At 40.5% G+C, this 20448-nt stretch overlaps 1 protein-coding gene across 2 annotated transcripts in view; it reads right to left on the reverse strand.

Moving 5' to 3' along the window:
• Positions 1-20448, reverse strand: part of bcr (BCR activator of RhoGEF and GTPase) — a 92757-nt gene that overhangs the window by 69937 nt on the left and 2372 nt on the right. The window lies entirely within an intron of this gene.

The raw sequence follows: 20448 nt of genomic DNA on the forward strand, positions 1-20448 counted from the left end.
CCAAGTTCATTTAAATTTGTTTGTTATGTTACAAGCGCGTTGCCTTGCAAATATATATATATATATATATATATATATATATATATATATATATATATATATATATATATATATATATACACACACATTTTGATTGGGACAGCCCTAAAAAACTAAGTCTTTCACTTACAGTTGGGAATACATCTTCCTACCTCTATTAGGAAGTCAAATTTACAAACAAGCAAGTAAAAATATGCAAATTGTCTCTGTGTTGTCAGCGCAAAGTGGCTGACTAATTCACTTTAAGCACCAAACGGCGAGCCCTTGGCAGTGAGCCTGAGGCGGTGCCGAGTCAAACAGTGGTCAAGGACGGACGACCAGAGGAAGGGAGGTAGGTTTGGGGGACACAAAGAGAGGGAGACCATTATCCTTTGAGAAGTGAGACAAAGGCCAGCGGGGCTTGGCTTCACTCAAGTGACAACAAATAATAGCTCGCCAAGACCCACAAGTGACCCACTTTTTAACTGCTGGTGAGCCACTGATACCCAAACTGCTGACTAGAACAAATCTGAACTGTAGGCTTGCGTGGGTGAGGGTGTGATGATAGAGGGGGGTGTTAGAAGAGATAGAGAAGGTCATGGGAAAGTGCCATCATCTTCAGTTCTTCCTTTTTCATTGTTAGCTGGAATGTTTTTTTGGGCAACACTTGAGCTAAAACTTTATTTTTGGATTGAAAACAAAAAAATCATTGCATTTCAAAATAGAAATTTTGCCAAATTCCAACACCACTGGATAGAGTTGAGAGCAGGATTTTTCCTGTGTGTTTTGATCAGATCTTGATCTAAAGAATCAACTTTGGCTAGACAAATATTCAATAAATATTGTGAGAATACGAAGTATAAAAGTGTACTGTCGTCCTTCACCACTTCGCAGCTTCAACATTCGCGGCTTCAGTGCATCGCGTTATTTTATATTAAGCACACAAAAAAGATGATAGAATTTTCAAAATTCATGCTGAAACTCACAAGCAGAAGGCACTTTCCTGTCTTGCACTAAGAAAATGGCGGAAGACAGGGGACTGTCACTCAACTCAGCACCGAGTAATTATGCCCTTCACCTCTGGAGCAAGTTCCCTGAAGGTTTTAAATCAATAGCTCCTTCAAATCATTAGTAAAAATGCTACTGTTTACTGTAGCATATTCATAATTGCCTGCATTGTTCAATTTCCAAGTTACATATAATATATTTTTATCAACTTTTTGGTTAGTGTAGTTGTTCATTCACTTAACTTCAGTGCGGGAGGTGTGGGATGGATTCCCACTTAGTGGCAGTGTGATTGTGAGTGCAAATGGTTGTCTCTCTATGTGTGCCTTATGACTGACTGGAAACCAGTCAAGGAGTGTCTGCCTTGCGCCCAAAGTCGACTGGGATAGGATCCATCATCCCGTGACCTTGAACAGATTAAGCGTTGTTAAAAATTACTGAATGAACGAATGATTTTTTGGTTTTATTTCAAATTCCGAGTTTAATTTTTTTTAGTTTTTTAACTTTCGTGAGAATTTAATAAAACGTGACATTGTATTTGTATTTTTGAATGTTTATCTGACGTAAAGCAATTTGAATGACCTGGTTTATTTGTGCTATACAAATAAACTTGCATTCGATTGATGTAATTCTACTGACCAATAAACGATCAAAACATAACACTATTACTGGAGTGAATGAAATAAAACCTGATTTTCATGAGATTTTTTTATGTACTGTGTCTGTATGCTCATGCACTCTTGGTTATATAAAAGTCATCATCAGCACAGGGACTCGACCACAAGGCCAGATTTAATTAGATGTTCATCCGACGCTGCTCAATTCTTGCAAGTGACGCGCGTTTGCCATTTTGTGTCAAGTCACATGGTGTAAAAATAGATTCCCTAAGCAATTTCATGATCCGTGAAGGGACTTCTCTTCTGGAGCTCAGCTGTAAAACCATAGCCAGAGGGGGTAGAGCCGCATGAAGGTGAAAGCTTTTAGACCCCAACACCCACACCATCTTCCTAGCCTCAAAGATTGGATGGGAGTAGTTGCTATGAATCCACCGAAATGATCAATACACTTCTGAATATTTTCGCCGTGGTGTTCCAGTAATAAAATTATTTAGTTGAGTTTACAGTAGATCGCCTCACTGAGGTCGGTCTGGCGGTAGAGGTGCACTTTAAATACAATTGCAGATATTTAAAACTGAGAGTAGTATAATTCTCCATAGGAAGAGTAGCAGTAAATAATGGATGGGCCAAGTAAGACGCTGGTTTAGACAGAGGGCAAACATCTCTAAGAAATTGACATACCTACCAACATTCTAAGGATACTACAAAATAACAATAATGCATTATTACTGTCTAAATGAAGCACTAGGGCACATGTGTCAAAGTGGCGGCCAGGGGGCCAAATCTGGCCCGCCGCATCATTTTGTGTGGCCCAGGAAAGTAAATCATGAGTGCCGACTTTTTGTTTTAGGATCAAATTAAAATGAAGAGTATGGATGGATATTAAATTTCCTGATTTTCCCTCTTTTAAATCAATAATTGAAATTTTTTAATCATTTTTTCTGTGTCAAAAATCGTTTTGTAAAATCTAAAAATATATTTTAAAAAAAAGCTAAAATAAACATTGTTTTAGATCTATAAAAAAGGGAATATTCAGGGCTTTTAATCCAATTATTTTAATCCATTTATTAAAAAATCTATATATATCTAAAATGGTCCGGCCCACATGAAATCGAGTTGACGTTAACGCGGCCCGCGAACCAACCCGAGTCTGACACCCCTGCACTAGGGCGATCCGGCGGCGTTTGCCAGCGCGTGCCGGCGACGAGCGAGGTCTGCCCCGCAAAACCGGTCCCAGCCGGAACAGGCTGCGACAACTCTTTTGGAAGAGGATCCCTTCCCAGACATTCTTATTAAAAAATGAATTGAAAGTCCTAGGGTTCACACGAATCGCCTGATGCTCTTCATGTGTGGGGATGCTGCTGGCTGGCTTCATGGTAAAGCCAGCCTTAATCAACAAGTTCAACAGTCCTCATGCTTTAAAAAAAACAAGAAAAAGGGCTCCCCTTTAAGGACTTGGCTTCAAACTCGCATTAACCTGTTTTTTATATCAAGCGGAAAGGAACTATTTTCACTGGCCTAGTTGTATAATTTATACAGCAGCCAAACATTGTAAAAGTGCTGAAAACATGGGAATACTGGATTGAATCCGATCTTGTGACTAAAGTCTAGTCGAAAAATACCCGCATTGAGCGCTGATACTGAGTATACATTACTAATGGAAAGTACAAAGAATGTTCAGACGTGCACTGAACTAAGCAATGACCACCTTCTCCCTGGAAAACCAGCTCAGGGCTTCGACTGATAGTTAATAAGCATTTTTGTTTGTCCATATTGTACAATGATTCAAGTTAGAATGTTTGTTTTAATTATTGGTACACATATTTGCATGACTACGATTCCTACGAGGTCTCCCTCTAGTACATCAAGAGGTTTGACAGTGACAAACCTATATTTATGTATAACCTATCATTTTGACTACTGTGTCATCATATGTCGTCACTATGTGCGGGTTGTATGGCAAAAGTTGGGTTGTAAACAACCACAATATTCAGAAGTTGGCGTCAGAGTAAACCAGAGGTGAATCATCTGTGAATGAGCGTGACCTGTAATTTACGCATTATGGATTCAAACGTCAAACTAAAGCAGACGGGCTTCCCCCGCAGCTCGAGAATTCTAGCCGAACTCCCAGGCAGCGCTGTGTGACTCATGTTAGCCACATGTCGCTAGCATTGTGAAGATGTGACAGGACCTGCTGGATTTCTTTCTTGTGTTTCCCACCATTTAATGTAGTAAGTAATTAAAATATGCAATAGTTTTTTCCCCACTACTGATCCAGTAGCGGCCCGGTTGACAGCTGATTAGCGCGTTGGCCTCACAGTTCCGAGATCGAGGGTTTGACCACAGGTCCGAAGTTCTCCCGAGCTTGCGTGGGGTTTATCTGGGTACTCCAGTTTCCTCCCACCTCCCAAAAACATACACTGTAGGCTGGTTGAACACTGTAAATTGTCTCTAGGTATACGCCTGAGCATAAATGGTTGTCTGTCTCATTGTGCCCTGCGATCACATGGTGCCCGAAGTCAGCTGGGATAGGCTCCAGCACCCCATGACCCTTGTGAGGATAAGCGAAGGACAGAGTGTTGGACTCTGCTGGCATACGCAGTGAGAGGAGCTGCTCTAACGAGTTTTTCATTAACATAAACTAGTTCTCAAAAAATAAAACCTTGAATACAAAAACCAGGGGGAAGTGACAAAGTAACTGAAAAAAAACAAATTCACGGGGAAAACACGCAGGCCACGAGGAACAGGGTTTAAATAGAGGGGTTGACAAGACAATATATTTTTTAAAAAAAACACTTGGTGATCTGGGAAACAACAGGTGAATTCAATGGGCAATTACAAGCACAAATCACAAAGGGAAAAATGCAAGATTACAAAAACCCGAACAAAACCCCCCAAAACAAACACCTAACATACGGGGTACTAAAAGTGCACAATACTACTGGATCAGAATACACCAAAACTTGCAACGTATCAAATACATCACTAAATTTAACAGTAATAAGGGTACTTGAACAACATATTATGTATGGTCTATTCAGTAAGATCCTCCAAACTGTAGAGAAGTAGCATATTTCAGCACCTAACAATATTTTGCACATAATTTCACATATTTTGGGGGTTCAAATCTTAGCTCTTGTTTTGCACGTCATGCATAGACGGCAAGATGTGTCCAAATATAAGAATAGCCTTGAGGGCAGTTTTTAGATTCTACCTCTTTGTCCAGCTTGATGCTCCCTTATCAATGTCTATAAATACTTTGATGAACTAAATAAAACCACGTGGCTAGTTGCTCCCAAAATCAGATACATGTATCTTAAGCCAAATGTAAAATTTAAACGTTGATGACGCAAATGCATTTATGATTTACCCAGAAAACATTTTATTTTCTACGTAATTCTCTAATGTGTAAACACAGGGACAGGGAAGGCACACATGGCTATCATAGCAGGGCGACCCAGAGGTACAAAGCAGGAATCCGACACCCAGCATTACAACATCCAGATCTTACTAGTGAATTATCAATAATGAATGGCAGGGAAAGGCATATCAGTCTAAGTTTCACATCTCAAGCCTCCCTCAGGCTCCTTTGTTTGGGGGCAGTCCCAGAAAACCCTGGCCAATCTGACAAGCTACTATTGTACCTCGCAGATGTGACAGAGAAAATGTCTCTGGGTCTCATCAAAAGTGATTCGCCTTGAGCAAGCAATGCCATTTATAGGCTCATAAAGTGGGCCAAATGAGAGACGGCGACACACAAAGATATCGTGAAAAAAATGATGAAAAATATGAAACCAATTGAAGGGCAGCACAAAACAATTGAGTGTATGAGAAGAAAAGGCTGTAATATGAGACAATGTTGGTCATGTGGACACCATGTGGCCAATTGGAAGTGATCTTTAAATCCCACTATAGAGAAACAAATGCAGAATAACGTCATAAAAAATAGTTGCTTTTGAATAGGTACACGGTCGATTGGTCGCCGGTCTTTTGGTCGCCGATCTTTTGGTCGCCGGTCTTTTGGTTGCCCGGAAGGTTTTGGATAATTACCATTTAAATCGTTGCTCAAATTCCCTAAATACCAACTGCGAATTACTACTTAGTCATACTTAATGCCCTATTAATTATTAGGCTAAAGAAAAGCTCAAAATTTCCCGGACTTTTATTGTTTTTTGTTGGAGAACTTGTTAAGACCCTGACTGACATAGCTTCTTAAAGGGACAACGCATGTACATACAAACTCTTATACACTCGCACGTCGGCTCAGTGAAACTGCTCATGGCCATTGTTGGCTTTTATTGATGCGTAGACTGTGTTGTTTTACCTTGTTTTGTCGTCGGTCTTTTGGTCGTCGGTCTTTTGGTCGTCGGTCTTTTGGTCGTCGGTCTTTTGGTCGTCGGTCTTTTGGTCGTCGGTCTTTTGGTCGTCGGTCTTTTGGTCGTCGGTCTTTTGGTCGTCGGTCTTTTGGTCGTCGGTCGTTTGGTCGTCGGTCTTTTGGTCGCCGGTCTTTTGGTCGCCGGTCTTTTGGTCGCCCGTTGTCGCGGTCCGGACGACCAAAAGACCACGACCAAAAGACCGCGACCAAAAGACTGCGACCAAAAGACCGCGACCAAAAGACCGGCGACCAATCGACCGCATACGTTTGAATATTCCAAATAAAGTCAGATATAGAAACACTGCAAAATGTAAAATTCTAAGGCATCAAAAAGAATTGCAAAAATCATGCATATTGAGTTTGGCCTTAATGTGCTTAAGTCACGTCTTGTACACAACTCTGTTTACACAGAATTAAATGATACCAGATAGCTTTGAAGTGTTCCGGGGTTAACACAATTGGGGCTAACCACGTGACAAAGGAGGTATACTGGTGACAGCATTCATTCATTTCCCATACTGCTTATCCTCACTAGTGTCGCAGGTAGTGCTGAAGCCTAACCCCAACTGACTTCAGGTCGGAGGCGGGGAACAACTTGAATAGGTGTTCAGCCAATCACAGGGCACACTCATTGCTAGGGGCAATTTAGAGTGTTCAACCAGCCTACCTCACCTGTTTTTATGATGTAGGAGGATCCTGGAGTACCTGGAGAAAAAAAACCACGCAAGAAAGTCAGAACCCACCAGAGATTGAACCCTCGATCTCAGAACTGTCAGACAGAGGTGATAACCACTCTTCCACTGAGCCTAGATTGATTATTTTTTGTGTTATTTATGGTCTATGAAATATGGTACTCGGACGTTTCGTCGAAAGACGTTTGGTCCCCGGACGTTTGGTCGACCGGATGTTTGGTAGAACGGATGTTTGTTAGAACGGACGTTTGGTAGAACGGACGTTTGGTAGAACGGACGTTTGGTAGAACGGACGTTTGGTCGCCGGGTTATTACTGTTGAAACCAGCTCTCAAAATTATAATCATGAGAGAGAGAGAGAGAGAGAGAGAGAGAGAGAGTTTAATATCTAAATATCTAATATCAAAATATCAACAGTAAACTCTCTGTCATAATTTGACAGCGAGCAAACCCGGCGACCAAACGTCTGTTCTACCAAACGTCCGTTCTACCAAACGTAAAGGTCGACCAAACGTCCGGTCGACCAAACGTCTTTCGACCAAACGTCTTTCGACCAAACGTCCGGTCACAATCAAATATAGACATGAGATCGGCAAGAAATTACACCATGGATTGTCCATGGCTAAAATATTACACTAACTAGTCAATTCGAATGGCGAGTCCGTAGACTCAATGTATATTAAACGAAATTTCAAAAGTAAAATCTCATCTCATCTCATTTTCTGAACCACTTTGTCCTCACTTGGGTCGTGGGGGGTGCTGGAGCCTATCCCAGAGGCGGGGGACACCCTGAATTGGTGGCCAGCCAATCGCAGGGCAAAAGGAAACGCACATCCATTCACACTAACACTCATATCTAGGGGAAATTTAGAGTATTCAACCAGAATACCAAGAATATTTTTTGGGATGTGGGAGGAAACTGCAGTACCCGGAGAGAATCAACGAAAGGGAGACCATGCAATATACACACAGTGAGGACCCACCTGGCATTGAACCCTCAACCCCAGAACTGTGAGGCCTACGCGCTCACCATTTGGACACCGGGCCGCCCTCAAATAATATAATATATTCTTGTGTTTGTTACGTTGAGGTGTCTGGGGGTAAGGGTACACGGTCGATTGGTCGCCGATCTTTTGGTCTTTAGGTCGCCCGGAAGGTAAGTGATAATTACCATTTAAATCGTTGCTCAAATTCCCTAAATACAAACTGCAAATTACTATTTAGTCATACTTAATGCCCTATTAATTATTAGGCTAAAGAAAAGCTCAAAATTTCCCGGACTTTTATTGTTTTTTTGTTGGAGAACTTGTTAAGACCCTGACTGACGTAGCTTCTTAAAGGGACAACGCATGTACATACAAACTCTTATACACTCACATGTCGGCTCAGTGAAACTGCTCATGGCCATTGTTGGCTTTTATTGATGCGTAGACCGTGTTGTTTTAACTTGTTTTGTCGCTGGTCATTTGGTCATCGGTCTTTTGGTCGCCGGTCTTTTGGTCACCCGTTGTCGCGGTCGGGACGACCAAAAGACTGCGACCAAAACACCAGCAACCAAAACACCAGCGACCAAAAGACCGGCGACCAATCGACCGCACACAGGGGGTGAGGTATCCGCCCAGGATGCAAAATTAGCCAGGACCGTCTCTGATAATATGTATTTTGATGCATTTGAAAATTATGTCCACTTTCTCCAAGAAAAATTTGTATTTAGAAGGAATTCACCATCTTTATATATTTTATTGCAATTTTGCAACTCGGTAGGTAAAATGAAAAGTTTAAATTCTGCTGCCCATCAGAAAAAGAACAGGAACAATAGACTAAAAGCCCAGAGAGCTCAGGATAAAAAGCTTTGGAAATCTTCCACTTAATGACTGATTAAGATACACCGTCTGCCTTGCATTCACTTTTTTCATAACTTACAGTATAACTTTACCAAAGCCTTAATGTGTGAGGAATAATCACCATTGCCATCTGAGCTGTGCAGCCTGCATTTTGCACCAAGAGCGCTCTTTCTTTAAGTGAACTCCCTCGTCTTAAAGTCTGTGTATTTTGTTGCAAATTCTGCCGCAAGCGGCGCATAGACGAAAGAGAGAAACATGAAAAGGAAGGCGGACTGACGAAGGCTGTATTAAGTAGCATAAAAGAGATATTGCAGAAAGAGTTTTGCTACTGAAAGGCATTTAAAGAAAGGGGTGGGGATGGCAGATTACAACATGAAATCAGATCTTCGCCAGGAGCATTTATCCACTCCATCTTTCAAACAAAGAAATTCACAAATTGAAATTTCATGTGTGTGCCCTTTATCCTGGTCTGCTCCGTTTAAGTGGGCTTCACTTAAACGGTTTCCTCCTATTTAGGTCTGGTCTGCAAATTATCCAGGAAACTTAAAGTTCCGCCATAATAACTTTCACAGACACGCTTTCATTCACAATATTTAAACAAGAGCACCCGTTGCAAGCACAACTCTGCCAAGAACAGATTGTGGTCAGGACTGTTGACAGCACACTATTTTTAACTTAAAAGTCATTAAAATGCAGCTTTTTAGCTCCTTGGAGCTTTTTTCAAAAAGTTGAAAATGAGAAATATATATTACTGTTTTAATATGCTTTCCAATGTTCTGAACAACAACACCAATAGGCAGATTTGGCCAGATAATCTCATCTCATCTTATTTTCTTAACCGCTTTATCCTCATCAGGGTCGTGGGGGGTGCTGGAGCCTATCCCAGCTGACTCCAGGCCAGAGGCGGGGCACACCCTGAATCGGTGGCCAGCCAATTGCGTGTGCGGTCGATTGGTCGCCGGTCTTTTGGTCACCGTCTTTTGGTCGCCGGTCTTTTGGTCACCGTCTTTTGGTCGCCGGTCTTTTGGTCACCGTCTTTTGGTCGCCGGTCTTTTGGTCGCCCGGACCGCGACAACGGGCGACTAAAAGACCGGCGACCAAAAGACCGACGACCAAAAGACCGGCGACAAAACAAGGTAAAACGGTCTACGCATCAATAAAAGCCAACAATGGCCCTGAGCAGTTTCACTGAGCCGACGTGTGAGTGTATAAGAGTTTGTATGTACATGCGTTGTCCCCTTAGGAAGGTACATCAGTCAGGGTCTTAACAAGTTCTCCAACAAAAAAAATAAAAGTCCGGGAAATTTGGAGCTTTTCTTTAGCTTAATAATTACTAGGGCATTAAGTATGACTAAATAGTAATTCGCAGTTTGTATTTAGGGAATTTGAGCAACGATTTAAAAGGGAATTATCAATAACCTTCCGGGCGACCAAATGACCGGCGACCAAAAGACCGGCGACCAAAAGATTGGCGACCAAAAGACCAGCGACCAATCGACCGTGTACCGCCAATACCGCCCTAGCCAGATAATGTGTTTTTTAATTTTACAGAATGGTTACTTTATTCTGCAGTCTTCATTTCTGACACCTCTCTTGGATTCATGCACCCCCCCCCCCACACCCACACACAAACAAACATGCAAGCACCAGCAGCAATTCACAACTGCTAATTATTGAACAAACCCATCAAGCTGCCTGCAGCAAACACAACACAATTAAGCAGAGTTGGAAAGTGCTGTTGCTACGATGACGTCAGTACATGTACACTAAATGGTCAATAGTAAGTCATTTTCAATCTTTTGTATGTTTGAAGACTGTGATATTTTGTCTGAAACAGCAGATTTTTGTGTTGCCTGACAAACTAAGTAAATTAAAGCTGCGCGTAGTTTGGAAGATGGGCTATGTAATGAAAAAACTCATTGGTGATTTTCTATGAGAAAATAGCCTCCAGCTGCTGATATTATCAATATCAAATCATCAGTCAATATCAAAAGCCATTATTGTTATTATACAACAGCTGTGTATAACGTTATTGATCATACTGCCCTACGGGCATTTTACATTTACATCTAAATTTAAGAATTTTACAAATAAACCCCAACCAGACAATTATAGTGAGAGCGTAGGCCTGTAGTTGGTGTCATGATTTGGATTACATCCTGATGAAATTGTGAATTTCTGATTTTTTTTTACTAAATCTTTCTTTTGTTTGTGTTTAAGAGTGAGGGGATGATAATCCACTCAATATTGTAAAAATATTGAAAAAAATGTTACAGTTACATTGATTCTAATGTAATTCTTCATTCACCTGCGAATGAGAACTTCTGAGAATTCATGATGTTCAAATCTTCCGGAAACTAAGAACAACCACAACCAACATTGAATAAAGTGTGGGTAAGACAACATAGACTGCAGCCTTGGCAAAAGTTTACATTTAGCCTCAGTTAAAGTTGTGTTATTTTATTAACGTCATATGTGGAATTTGGTAAACAGTGAGTTACTCAACACATGCCAGCACAGTAGCTGGTTGGTGTTAATCCCATGTGAAATATATAGGACATGGCGCATTAGTCTTGTGTGTTACATGAGAGGCAAAGGGCTAATGTTAATCTGAATTAGTTTGTAATTCCCAGACAAAAGAGGGTAGATTAAAATGTACATGTTTGTATGACTAGACAGTTAAATTTCGGTTTCTACGTGTTGCTATGTGCATGTAATCTACCCAGAGCCTTCAGAATCTCGAGTCCCACATTATAACTAACGTTTGTTTTTACAGGGTAAATGCTTGTCTAGTCAGCACTCATGTTGTTGTTTCTCTTCTTCTTGGGGACACTATTTTTTTTTCCTTTATTCATGAAGCAATCATCTTGAAACTTGGTAGGTATGTAATATGGGCAGATATGTATAAATCCTTGGAGTCAAATTTTTTGTGAGTATTATTGTCTATTGGTGCTAATTAATTACTTTTGAGATTAGTGTAGCCAGTAGAGGGCACACTTCAGTGTAAAAGAGTTATAATTTTCCCATTTCTAAACTGCCAATAATCTACAGTGGTACCTCAACCTACCATCAGCTCGTGGTACGACGAAAATTTCGATCGAATAATTCGCCCGCGATATGATCAAAATTTCGAGATGCGACCAAGCCAGGTGGCCATGACATGAGAGGCTGTTTATCATTGTAGCGCGCTGTCTTTTTTTGCTGCATCTCTTTCGTGTATAACAGATATCTACGAGCACTGAACGGTTTCTTTCGCCTACACATGGACCAGGAAACGCAGAACGCGCATGCGCGGGCAAAAAGAGGGCTTTCTGGGTAATGAAGTATACGCGTGCACACAACACCGATTGCCAATGGCACCCTTTCTCAGAATAAAACTTCATTACCCACAATCAATACGTGGGTAGGAGGTTGCATTTCCTGCCACCCCCCTCCTGGCCATGTGTTATCCTATTGTGAGGACATCTGTGTGCATCATTTTCGGAATATTTTGAAGGGAATACAACAGCAAACAGCCCATCGATAGCGAACGTGAGGGTGGAGGCGTGGCAAACATGTTTGAGTGTGTCTGTATAAATTAATCCAAGTTAATTTAAATTTGTTTGTTCGTTTACGTGTGCGTTGTGGATAAAGTCCCCCCAAACACCCCCCCCCCCCGCCTCCGTGTATGTCGCTGTCTCTACCCTCTGCGAAATGCGTCTAATTTTACTTCTATTAAACACATTTTATTACGATTAAACCACTAGTTATGTGTTAATTTGTTAATAGATGGCGAATTAGAAGAAATTAAAAAAAAATCTAATCCTGTTTTTGTTGTTTTTTCAGAGTGTTGGAACGAATTAATTTGTTTTTAATTCATTTCAATGGGAAACGTTCGCTCAAGTTATGAAAAGCTCGACATACGATCTCAGTCCCGGAACGGATTAAGATCGTATGTCAAGGTACCACTGTATTGGGAAAGCGTGGTTGAACACCAATGGCAGGGAGGATTACAGTCAGATAAAACCAAAATTTCTATTTTCAAATCAAATATTTAAAATACAGTTCAGCTCTAGGATATCATTGTCACTGTTAAGATTAATTTGTCATTTCCCAGAACTGCAGCAATTACAAATGTGCCACTGATAAATAGGTGAAAGTAAAGTATTACAGTGGCTCGGTTCCCCCGCATTAATCGCCACTCATTTTGAGAAGCCACAATTTAAGGTTATGTTATAGCCACAACAGACATTTGTCATCTGTAACTTTCAGGGAGAATTTTTATTTTTTTTGTACGGAGGTCAACGGAAAATATTTTAATCTTTAAAGCTTTCAGGCAAGTCTGCATTAGAATGATGCATTCAAGGCCTCAGAAAAATCAGCTTGCGCTTAGCATTAAATGAAAGTAGAACTGGCAAGGAAGCCACAAAAAAATGCTATCTGATTATGCGTACATGAGTAGAGAGAAGGAGGGGGAGCGAAAGAGAGCGGGCAGAGAAAGAGAATTAACCTCCTATGACCTGGCGTCCACGTGTGGACATCACATTTTTGGTTGTCAAGACTACAATGTTACATTTTGGACTACAAGGTCCTGGCATCCACTGATGATGTGGACATAATTTTTCTCAGAAACTGCATCATGTAAAAAGATAATTCTTTGTTTTTACACTGATTTGAAGCTTAATTATATCCTAAATATCAAAGAGAAAATAAAAATGCATGCCTTGCAAGAGTTTGGGTCTTAAGAGGTTAAAGAAGGAAGAATTCGAGAGCCTTTACTGTGTTTTATGACCCTGTGCATCCTACCAAGGAGGCAGAAAAATGGGCAGTACACAAACAAACACAGCGGCCGATATGTGGTGGGTCAGGAGCAATGTTCCCTCTAATTTTTTGTTTGTCTGGGCAGAAAGACAACCTCCCTGAGCACACTGAGTACCGTTGTGAGCAACATCATCATTGCTCGCTATGGGCACACACCAGTATCACACCTGCCATAAGCAGCTGTAAATCTACTACACATAAATGATTTAGTAATAATAAAATGTAATGATTAATATCTATGAATGGGCGGCCTGGCGGATGAGTAGTTCGCACGTCGGCCTCATAGCTAAAAAAATAATAATTGGGATTTTATTTTGTGCGCTCCATATGATTTGCTGTGCGCAGAGAAGACGAGAGTAGTGCGCAGTTGCGCACGCGCACATTTTAGAGAGAACATTGGTCAGGAGGGAGGGAAACGAAAGCGGTTGAGGTGCTTATCAGAAGGGATTTTCCAAGAGCATTTTTATTGTAGGAGCTGTATATCACACTCAGAATACAGGCAGATGCTTAAACGAAAAGAAATAGTCCGTTTAATCTGGAGATATAATCTGTAAAATTTGGAGTGGCAGGTCAGTACTCTGTATTTTTCCCAGATCGCCAATAAATCCGTGCTCTCGTTGCAGAGGTAGTTTTTTTCCCATAGCCTTCAACCACTAAAAAGCACAGATCAGTAGAACCAGCCAGGTTCCTGACAATGGAACAACTAAGGCCAGACACAATACGTTTTAGCTGACATTTCTATTTTGAAAAGCAAAGACACACGGACAGAAAGAAAAGGGACTCCCATAGGAAATGAAAATCTAGGTACTAATCATTTCGAGGTCCAATGTTACCACCATAAAATATTTATGTGTTTTAAATCACGTTATGGGTCCTGCTGTAAAAAAGTAAATATACTGTATGTTAACCTCATTGGATAATAAATCATAATAATAATTACGTCATTAAAGATCACATTGACTGCTAATCAGTATTCAATGCTACTGCCGCTTTATATTCCATTGTTAAGCATTGGATGCTGTTGGGTAAATTTCTTCCTCACTTGCACAGCTGTCATGGCATAGCATGCTTGTACGACTTTAATCTTTGCATTGCGAAATGTTTCTCTGTAATTATGTCCTAAATGTAGTCTTGTTAAAGTGAATTGTTTGATGGTTATTCTAGAGAAATTCTAAATACAGAAGACATTAAACTATTCCAGATGATTCTGATGATGAGGAAACATGTCTACCAGAATCCAAAATTATTGGTTACAGTCTTGGATGGTGTCAAGTTCAATCAAGAATCAAACACACACACATACACCTTGCTAAATGATCCATTATTGTGACTCGTTGCTGATATTGTCCTCTACGTGGAGAAATAAGATGGCACACAAAGACACAAATATTGCAAACTAAACATAAAGTACTACTGTGACCCTTCTTCACTTTGCGGCTTCAACTTTCACGGCCTCAATACAGCGCGGATTGTTTTCGGAGGGATATTTTAAAAAGTTCATAAAAATGTCTAAATCTAGAATGAAACTCCCAACCGGGAGACAGATGAGAATGGCGGTAAAAAATGGCGGACATCAGCTACCGATGCAATCGATTTCGAATCAATTGCCACGCTGAAAATGCGCAAGACGAATCATTCGTCAGAACTTGCAACTCAGATGATTCACAATGCACTTGTGTTACCCAAATTCTTCCTGTTTACAGTGCAGTTGAATCAAGATGGCAGAGCCATAGCGATGTTGTGAATTTTGAGGCATTTAAATTGGAAATTTGGTACTTTTCCGAAATGGTTGCTGCAAAACCAAATGTAAGGGAAAATGTTGGGGGATTTCCAGAGTTTAGGGAGGTTGTATTGAGTCCCGGAGTTTGGGGTGCATTTCCGGAGAAACTCCTGAAAAAGTAGTGAATTCACAATAATCGAGGGATTACTTACCTATGTTGACTACTACTTATTTCATAAGTCGACTACTTATTTCATAAGTCGACTACTTATTTATTTATTACTTATTTATAGATGATTTATTTATTATTATTATGTATTCATTTTTATGTTTATTTGTTTGTTGTTATTTGTCCACTTCCCTACTTATTTATGTTGTGACCACTTATCATGTTGACTATTCATTTATTTAATATTTATTTACTTATTTTTGTTATGTATTTACTTATTTTTGTTATGTATTTACTTATTTTTGTTATGTATTTACTTATTTTTGTTATGTATTTACTTATTTTTGTTATGTATTTACTTATTTTTGTTATGTATTTACTTATTTTTGTTATGTATTTACTTATTTTTGTTATGTATTTACTTATTTTTGTTATGTATTTACTTATTTATTGATTATTTATTTGTCTGTTTCTTTTTGTTATTTGTGCACTACATGGTAAAGCTATAAATCTAATTATACTTGTATAATGACAATAAAGCATTCAATGTAATTCAATACAATTTTTCAAAATTACAGGAAATTAAAAGAAACGACTATAGTCACGCCATTACTGCCTTTAGATCAGCTGTTGCAGGTTCAAATCAGTCAAAGCCCAAATACACAGACACGTGAAAGACTGGAAATGTTTGAAAATTGTTGCAAAAGAATCCGCAAGTGACTGTCCTGTAGAAGACAGCAGATGCCCAGCCTCCTCCTTACCTTTAACTTGTGAAGCATTCCCATTGAATGACACACTAAAGAATCATCTTCCCTTTCATTTTTTGTTCGGTCACTTGTTATGTGTCATTACCACAAAAGATGCGCTTCATCCTTGACAACGCCCTCTCACCCGCATTTTGTTACAGTTTCACATATTCTGCTATGCACTCATGCAAAAAGAGTGAGAGGACGGCGTCCCACAGCTTTCTGCGACTCATCTTCATAATCGCAACGCTACTGCTGAGGAGCCATGCTGCTCCAAGGGGTTTGACTAAAACACAAAGTATGTCTTCTCACTCCGTTTTCTTTGGTCCATGTGTCTTTATGTTAGGGGTCTGACAATATACAGTGGTACCTCTACAGACGCTCCCCTACTTACGAACATTCGAGTTGCGAACAACAGTACATACGAACATGTCTGCGAATATGGCATATGTCGAAAAATGTTCGGAAAGAGATGCTGTAAGTTCGTAAGTTCGATTTTGTATTGCGCGCCTTTTTCCGAGTAGTGCTTCTTTCCGCCGCTAATACGGACGCTTGGCGCTGTGAGAGGGAGGAGGCTCCGCAACGTGTCGAGGACGATGAGGAGGAAGAAACGCCTGTCCCCATGAAGAAATTCGCTCATAGATAAAGCCATCGCACTCTTCGAGCATCAAGACCCAAATATTGAACGTTGCACAAACATTGCAAATCAATTGAATGATGCCATACAGTGCTACCTCATCATTTATGATGGGAAAAAAAAGAAGAAAACTGTGCAATCGTCGTTAGATCGCTTCTTTCGGCCAGTTTCTAGTAAATCCTCCAAGGAAGATACTCATCAACCCTCATCTTCTTCTCCTCGACCCTCAACTTCTTCCTACATTGAAGTTACGGAGGAGGAAGTAACTTTTGAAGTCCATTCCAGCGACGACGAAGACCCTCCCATGATATAAAATCCTCCTCTTCCTCCTCCTCCTCCATCATCTCCTTAAGCATCGAGTACATCTTCCAAAAGTAAGTTAAACTTCATTGTATTTATCTTATTATGTACATGTACATACTGTGTGTTACTTATTTAAGCCTTAAACATACTTATATAAACCTTAAATATACTTATATAGGCCTTAAACATAAATTATAATAGAAAATATAGCACTGAAGCAACTTACGAACAAATTAACCTTACGAACAATCGCTCGGAACGTAACTCATTCGTAAGTAGGGGAGCGTCTGTACTTACAAATGGTTCTGTATATGAAATATATAGGTTAAGAAAAGCGTCAATGAGGAACCAACATACCAAAAAAGATCAAGTTACAAAATGTCAAATCAAACATCCCTTGAAACGTAAATAGACTTCCTATATCTATTTTTTAAATTGTCATAGTATACTTTCCTATCTCCCAACACCTAGCTGGCTTTCCATTGGCTAGAAGAAATATTCGGAACCGAGGTTAACACGCTGTAGGCGTACGTTAGATACATCTGAGCGGCATAGTAGCCACCATGTATAACAGCGGAGCACAGTGCCAGTTCAACCCAAAAACAAGATGCTGCAGTATTTTATTTTGAAATTGCTGTGATAGAGTTGCTCTCTAATTGGTTATTAGTGGGATAGCGTATGAGCGTGACCGTCTGACCCTTTTCCGCTCACTTTGTAATCTCTTTCAGAGATCATGCCGGAAGCAGCAGGAGTTTTTAATTCATGTGCCTTCAGCCTTTGTTTGTCATGGATTTCTAATACGTCCTTTTTAGTTTTTCTGAGTGTGAGTAACATAATTTCAAATTGTTAAACTGTGTGTTTGCATGCGTGTTTGCATTTTACTTAGCTCCCACTAAAAAATGACGCCCCATTGGAAAATGTCTTTACATTTCTTATTCAATGAATGCATTAAATAACTCATTGGCTGCCATTGACTTCCATAGACGTCAGATCCGCTTGAAGTCGGACAGTTAGCAGAATATTCAATAGTTTCATCAATATTCATTCATTTTCCAAACCCATTATCCTTACAAGAGTCATTGGGGGTGCTGACTATGGGGCACCCCGCCTGGTGCCCTAGTAATCATCTCTGTCACGTCATTATCCCCACTTACAAGCTATCCAGTATCGTTTTATTCTGTGAAAACAGAGTTGTGTAAAAGATGTGAACTTAAATTGGATTAGATATCTACTAGTGATAAACTCATTTGAATTCAAAGGATGGTTGAAAAGGGCTTATTTTTCCTGGTTATCAATTGGATATTATTATTTGTGGTTAATTGAATATTGTGGAATGATTCCTGACTAAGTCCTGATACTAATATGTGTTTTTGTATTACAATATCGTGAGGTAATCATTATCATAAACCTCTAGTTTGTCTGTGTTCCTGTTACGCAACGGGAAATATCTTCCCATCTGGAGCTCTCTTGACCAGCCGAGCGAGAGCTGACAGCTCTGCTTCGCGCACTCAAAGTGTCTTGCTCGCCTTTTAACTGCGCGGCATCAGGGCCTAAATTCATGCAACATTCATCATCATCGTCTTCACCGTCAACATGAGGCACTTTTGGGCCCTCACGTAAGCATGGGAGAAAGGAGATTCCACCCCCGCTGGGTGTCCAAGCAACTTTTTAAGATCCAATCTAGATTATCCCGCTAAATGCATACGTACCCCCACCACACCCTCCGTCATCCTCCCCACGGGGCTCATTGTAGTGGAAAAGATGCTAAGACAAAGAAAGCTGATGATGGTAATCCTCAATGTAGCAGATGTAACAGGGATCCATTTGCTTTTTTTGCAAACTATGCACAATCTAAAGGTTTGTGACTTGGGATGTCCTAAGCACATTTTTTTGCATGTGAGTCCGAGTCACCTGATTTTCAGAATCTACCGACACCGTGTCCTGATTCAATACGTTGGTATTAAAGAAGTGGAAAAAGCACTTTCAGAGTCAAATGTAGCTCTGTTATGATGAGCCCTCTGTTCCATTGATTGAAATGTCACTAGAGCAAAACATACCAGTGCCACGGTTGCTGTACGAAAACCTTTTATGAAAATCACGTTCTCTTTATGTCTAAAAGAGGTGATCTGGGATATAAGAACATTGTTCCACTGCCAACAACTATAGAACGGATGTTAGGAAATACAGTAATCCCTCGAATATCGCGGTTAATATGGCCGCGATAATCGAAAAACCACAAAGTAGGGTGACCCTAGTTTAAAAGAAAGGAAATAAACAAATTAAAACAAATTTTCTTCAGTGCTGAGCAATGTTCCCTCTAAGCTGCGCGCGTGCGCAATTGCGCACTACTCTCGTCTTCTCTGCGCACAGCAAATCATATGGAGCGCACAAAATAAAATCCCATTTTTTTTAGCTGTGGGCCGACGCGCGAACCACATAGATATTAATCATTACATTTTATTATTACTAAATCATCCGGTCGACCAAACGTCCGGTCGACCAAACGTCCGGTCGACCAAACGTCCGGTCGACCAAACGTCCGGTCGACCAAACGTCCGGTCGACCAAACGTCCGGTCGACCAAACGTCCGGTCGACCAAACGTCCGGTCGACCAAACGTCCGGTCGACCAAACGTCCGGTCGACCAAACGTCCGGTCGACCAAACGTCCGGTCGACCAAACGTCCGGTCGACCAAACGTCCGGTCGACCAAACGTCCGGTCGACCAAACGTCCGGTCGACCAAACGTCTTTCGACCAAACGTCCGGTCACGCAAATTTTTGCATGAAAGGCCATGGCAAGTGCATTTTTTAATCCTTTTTTAACCTTATTTGAACACAGTCAAGTGATGCTATCTTAAGCAGAAACCTCATTGGTTACACTGTTTGCGCTGGGTTAGATGTAACAAAAACCTGCAACCGCTGTGACCACTAAAGATCGATTAAGCCCCCAAACCTCCCAGTTCTAGAGGTTATCTAAAATTGGCTTGGATTGAAAGAGTCAAGATATTTGGTAACTCCACTGCAGCTGTGAACTCTTGTCATTTCTATTGTGAAAACGTATTTTAACCTCCTAAAACCAGACTCTTGCAAGGCATGTATTTTTATTTTCTCTTTGATATCTAAGCTAATTGGGACCTGATGAGTGTAAAAACAAAGAATTAGGCCCTTGTAGTCCAAAATGTAACATTGTAGTCTTGTGACAACCAAAAATTTGATGTTCACACATGTGGACGTCAGGTCCTAGGAGGTTAAAAATGCTCAATACAATCGGTTGCTAACCTTTCCTAAATGCCAACTCGCTGTCCTTTTTCTGACCAGAAAATGGACGAAATGCCATTGCAGATTTTTACCAGAAGAAAATCCTGAAATTCTCAGCGCATCTACCAAACTGAAGTGAGCATACCATGGTTTGAATAAAATGCTTGCAGTTGAAGCCCTAAAGAGCAGAAGATAGAGAATGGCTTCATTTTAGCTAGCCAGACAACCGTGATTGAATTTCCAGACTCTGATCTCATATGAGAAA

Source organism: Stigmatopora argus, chromosome 16, assembly GCF_051989625.1.
Source record: "Stigmatopora argus isolate UIUO_Sarg chromosome 16, RoL_Sarg_1.0, whole genome shotgun sequence".
NCBI lineage: Eukaryota > Metazoa > Chordata > Actinopteri > Syngnathiformes > Syngnathidae > Stigmatopora > Stigmatopora argus.